Here is a 5,913-nt window from a genome sequence, read left to right on the forward strand (position 1 = left end):
CTCCCGAGCCGGAGCGGCGGCGACGGGGTACGGTGCCACGTGGCGGCTCGCCAGTGGTTGCGGGGCGGCGGCACGAGACGTCCGGCGCGCGGATGGAGCGAGGCTAGGGTTTGGGGTTGGATTGGATCCGAGATTTTCGGGGGAGATGTCTATTTATACATAGGAGGAGCTAGGAGAGTCCAAATGAGGTGCGGTTTTCGGCCACACGATCGTGATCGAACGACCGAGATGATGGAGAGGGTTTAGGTGGGTTTTGGTCCAAATTGGAAGGATGTTGGGCTACAACACACACGAGGCCTTCTCGGTTCCTCGGTTAACCGTTGGAGTATCAAACGAAGTCCAAGTGGTACGAAACTTGATAGGCGGTCTACCGATAGTAAACCAAGGCCGCTTGGCAAGTCTCGGTCCAATCTGGAAATGTTTAACCCCCACACACGAAAAGAGGTAGAAAGGGCCACCGTAGGAGATAGGAGCTCCGGAATGCAAAACGGACAACGGGGAAAATGCTCGGATGCAGAGACGAACACGTATGAAAATGCAATGCACATGATGACATGATATGAGATGCATGACAATGGCAACAACACACGGAGACAAAAACCCGAACCCGAGAAAATAAAATAACTTAGCGCCGGAAACGGCAAGAGTTGGGATATATATAAGGTAAATTACATCTGGGGTGTTACAGTAACGTCTACTTCTTTCGAACCAAAGATGAAGAAAGAAGAATGCAAATTCAAGAATCCGCAGATAAACAATGAATGCATGAAGAAGATATTAGTCCAACTTGTGGGAGCAGTCATGGAAGTTGGAAATCTTCTCAAATGCATACTTGTGGTTCTTATTTTCTTTGGTCTCGCTATTCTAGCAAAGATCTGGTGATGCTTTTGTATCCAATGTTGTTGCAAAAGCAAAGAAATGCATTATGCTAGATCAAATTAAGTTGTAAATTTAAGTTTTGCGAGCCGGAAGGAGCTGTGCCAGATCAGCCGCAAAGCCAACCCGTAAAAAACATATTTCGAGAATATCCCTTTTTACGGGTCCATTATGTGGGGTCTGCAACTATGGCCGTCCGCGCCAGCCCGCAAAGGCGTTTTTGCGTGAACTGCAAACACATTTTACGGGCCAGGAGGATGCGGGGTCTGCTAGAGTTGCTCTTATCCAGGTGCGCACACTAACCCCTCAAAGAAAAAGAAAAAAGGTGCGCACACTAGGGCTTGATCCGGGGTCTGCTGGTCGAAGGTCGCCATCACTGCGTCTCCGGGGTTTAGCTGATAGCCCCGAGCGATCACACGTCAAGAGGCCGATGTGCCACGAACCGGTACTAAAGGTGATCGTGGGGCCCCGGTCTGACGTCAGCCTGCCACCACCATTTTAGTACCGGTTCGTGGCACGAACCGGTACTAAAGATTCAACACGAACCGGCATTAATGCATAGCCGTTCGAACCGGCAGTAATGGTACCATTAGTACCGGCCCAAAATCGAACCGGGACTAATGTGTCTCACATTAGGTCCTTTTTCTACTAACTGACATATGCAGCGCGGGGCTTGCAACACAAGAAATGCACAAAAAATATAGGATGTAGGAGTAAAACCTAGCTACACTTAATAATAAAAATCTGAAGCGTATTTCAAACTTATAACACAAGAGAAGGGTGAACACTTGTATCGAGAGAAAAATGATATCTTGCTGTTCACATGATTCAGCACTTCAGTCTTTTTTTTTTTGAGGTTAGCACTTCAGTCTCTTTTTCAGAACAAGATTCGGTATTTCGGTGACCGACACCTTTCATCCATTTTAAAAGGAAGCCTCTTTGCTGAGACTCTTGGTGGGCCATATTACTACCCGTACAGAACTACAGCCCAGCTGATCATCTGATGTGTTCGTGGACTTTCACTCGGAGGCTACATGTGCAGGCTTTCACATTGCGGCGTCTGATCCGACTCCAGCAAAAAACTTCCACGCACGAGTGAGATGGGAGATATGTCGCCGGCGGCGGCGCCGCTGGAGGATGAAAACCTACTCTCCGAGATCCTCCTCCGCCTCCCGCCGCTGCCGTCCTCCCTTCCCCGCGCATCCGCCGTCCTCCCTTCCCCGCGCATCCGCCGTCTGCAAGCGCTGGCGCCTCCTCGTATCGGACCCCGGCTTCGTGCGCCGCTTCCGCCGCCGCCACCGACGCAGCCCTCCCCTCCTCGGCTGCTTCGTCCCACACCGGGGAGGCGTCTGCTTCACACCTACCATGGATTCCCCGGATCGTGTCCCCGCCGGGCGCTTCTGCTTGCAGCTCGACGACAGCTATCGCTTCTCGCTCCTCGGCTGCCGCCATGGCCTTGTGCTCATCTCCAACGATTCACGGAAGCAAGTCCTGGTGTGGGACCCCGTCACCGGCGACCAGCACCGCATCGCCTTTCCCCCATGGTTCGACGGGATTACAAACTCGATTCATGGGGCGGTGCTTCGTGCCGCCGGCGAGGTGGAGCACTTCCAGGTGGTCCTGCTACAGGACATAGTTGATGAAGATCATTTCCGAGTGATCGCCTGCGTTTATTCGTCAGAGGCCGGCCGATGGGGTAATCTTATTACCTTAACACCAACTCAATCCTCGGCTTATTGTACGGGCATGCCAGCCGTGTTGGTTGGGAATTCCTTTTACTGGCGTATTTCTGGGAAGTTTTGTGCTATTCTCGAGTTTGATTTAGAGAGGCAGAGCTTAGCTGTGATACAAGTGCCAGTTGATAAAGAGGATGAATTCACTGTTATGCGGGCCGAGGGTGGCGGGCTAGGTTTACTCTCCTTGTCAGACTTCACCGCTCAATTATGGAAGAGGAAGACTGATTGTGATGGTGTTGCATCATGGGGGATGGGAAGAACTACTGAACTGGATAAGCTACTTTTCCCGAATTCAGGGGAGGCTGCGTACCCATTCATAATAGGGTTTGCAGAGGAAAATAATGTGGCGTTCCTGACAGCCGGTGATGGTGTCATCATGGTACAGCTTGAGTCATTGCAATCCAAGCAACTTTGCATGATTGACGGCACTTTTTTATTTTCATCACCATGCATTCGAAAGTGTCTATGCTGCAGGTAATAGCATGCCTTTACATTGATGGAATGCCATTCGCATCCTTTCGTGCCAACCTAACAATTTTAAATAGTGCCACATATTAATTGTTTATTTTGATGTTTGATGATCTCTTCAATATATAGGGATGTTGTGCTATAGTGTTCTGCCCTGATGCTTGTGTGGTTGCGTTTTATGTAATGGTTATGAACTAGAAAAACACGCAGGTAATAGCCTTTACACTGCCGGTATAACAAAACCAAGTTATTTTTGACAATTAGTTACTATTTCTCGATTACCAAATAGATTGCTTTTGGTAGTGTGGGCTCTTCTCCCTCTAGCATCTCAGCTAGCTTTGCCGCTGGCTAGCCAGGACTTGAGATCGAGATCGCAGGAGAAAAATAGGGTCTGGGATAGTGACGAAGCTAGATCAAAGAAGGGGATATTTTTCACTCATTCATTGATTAGCCTGCTATATTTTTCTTCTCCCTGTGCCCCCTCCCCTTCTGTTCTCCCTGCCCATGTATATATACCGTCTCGTGTAAATAATCTCTTTTTAAATTACTGTCGGGACCTTCCATACAGTTTCTGCTTAAATTTTTTGTTTCTTATGCCATGAAAGTGTAAAATGGTGGCCTGTATTTTGTATTGAAGGATATATTAATTAATAAAATGATGTATGACCCTTGCTTGAGGATTTTACATGATAAATTATACTAAATCTAATTTGTTAGTGATTACCTAGCTCATGCCACTGACCAGATGTTTCTGCTTTTCTACTCCATGAGCCCATCATATATGTCCATGATAATAGAGAATATTCCGAATAATTTGGTTAGGGCCTTTCACATCCTTTCATGTTAAGCCAACATTTTTAAGTAGTGTTGCACTCTCAATTATTCTTTTGCTGATTGTTGACCTTAACATGTACTCCTTCCGTTCCGAATTACTTGTCGCAGGTATGGATGTATCTAGATGTATTTTAGTTCTAGATACATCCATTTCTGCGACGAGTAATTTGGAACGGAGGGAGTAGCAATTGCGTTTTGTAGTGTTCTTTTCCCATGCTTGATTGGTGTTTAAGTAATTCTTATGGTCTGGGGAAAAATTTCCTTCCAGTGTCTTGTTTAGTTTAGTTATGTCACAAGTTCTGCTTCTGCATAGCTGCATTGCAGTTTTTTCTTTTCTTAAGATCGATATATAATAGCAGAAATTTGGAAGCTGAATGAAATATAGCTGTAGACTCAAGCTATGTGTCGTGTGCACCGTGTAGTATAATTTCTTCAATTTGACCATCATAGGAGACTTTATACTGAACACATGGGCAAAGTTATAAGACTAGATTTCTCAGTAGGCTGCTTTCATCACGAGTTACAGATCTTCTTTTTAGCAACATAACAAGGAGTGCTCATAGTGTTCTTTTTATGTCATGCAGTGTAAAAAGCAACATCTCGCTTTTGTAACAAAGGAAGTATTAATTAATAAGATCCTGTTTTGAGGATTCTGCTGGATGAATTTGATAAATTTCAATTATTTAGTAGTTATCTAGCTCGTGCATTTGTAAAAAATATGCATATGAGCTAGAAACCTAATGTTTCTGCTTTTCTACTCCATGAGTCCATGATAATAAATATATTCCAAATGATATGGTAAGGTAAGTGTTTCAGCATTTGCCTCTATGGGAGTTATTTGAACCATTCTTAGCCTCTACCATGAAAAGATGGCGAAAATAACGGAGAATGTGCTAACAATAGAAGTTGGAGGTGTGCCACTACACCACAAATTAGCTAGATATAACTCATGTGTTTCTAATTCTTTAGTCTGAAAGGTTTTGATTGTCCGCAAAATATAGCAAAAATTACATTAGTGGAAACATGGTGACACTTACTAAGGTCGTTTACCTAGGAACTGAAGAAGATTTAGTACCGCCGGAATTGAAATGTCATGTAGTAACACAAACAAATGAAACACATGAGATTATACAGCATGCTTGTTTTCCTCCAAAACCTCTATGAATGTTCCATCCATAAAATTTCATGTCATCAAATATGGATATTCCTCATTTCCAAATAGTACCATAATGTTTTCCCTATTGAAATCTTCTTAGTTTTATGCTACTTTTCAATGTAAAACAGGGAACATCAACAAATGAACAGCTGAAGTGGTGTGCGTAGCCTGACATGGAAACCATTGATTTATATGTACTGATCTCCCTGTTTTTATCTTCAATTTGCCCCCATCCATCATTTTTTATCATCCAATCAATCATTTTTCTGAGAGCTTCATTAGCATGGATTGATTATGTATACTTACGTAAACTCGTTGCTAAACCAAGTTGCATAGTGTTTTTACTGAAAATATCCGTCTTCATATGCTTCCACGCCGACTCATCTTGCTATGGTTGCATATGTCTTTAAAGTATGGATCTAATCCAATGCAATTGGAACTTTCTGTTACAAAAAATGTGAAGACATTATTTCTAACTCACAATCGTCAAAGATTGTCGATTTTTCTTTATGATGATGTGTACGCCCTTTTTCATTGACTGATATGATTCACAACACTTATGTTACAACATCTATGTTGGATGCTCGGATCATATCTTGCCTTTATTTCTCATCTATGAGAATGAAATTAGCGATGAGGAATTTGACATGCTTACTTAGGTTGGGTTGAAATCCTCGACAATCCTCGACCATCAACTCAAACAGCACTGCATATGTTCTATAATTCGTTAATCTCTCTATAGATTTCTTTAAACCGAAAAATTCTGTTGTATATTCATTTGAAAATTTTCTGCAACATTATCTTCCACTGGTGTAGACATTTACATTTCTTAATGATGATTCA

The sequence above is a fragment of the Triticum dicoccoides genome, chromosome 6A (assembly GCF_002162155.2).
Source record: "Triticum dicoccoides isolate Atlit2015 ecotype Zavitan chromosome 6A, WEW_v2.0, whole genome shotgun sequence".
NCBI classification, from domain to species: domain Eukaryota; kingdom Viridiplantae; phylum Streptophyta; class Magnoliopsida; order Poales; family Poaceae; genus Triticum; species Triticum dicoccoides.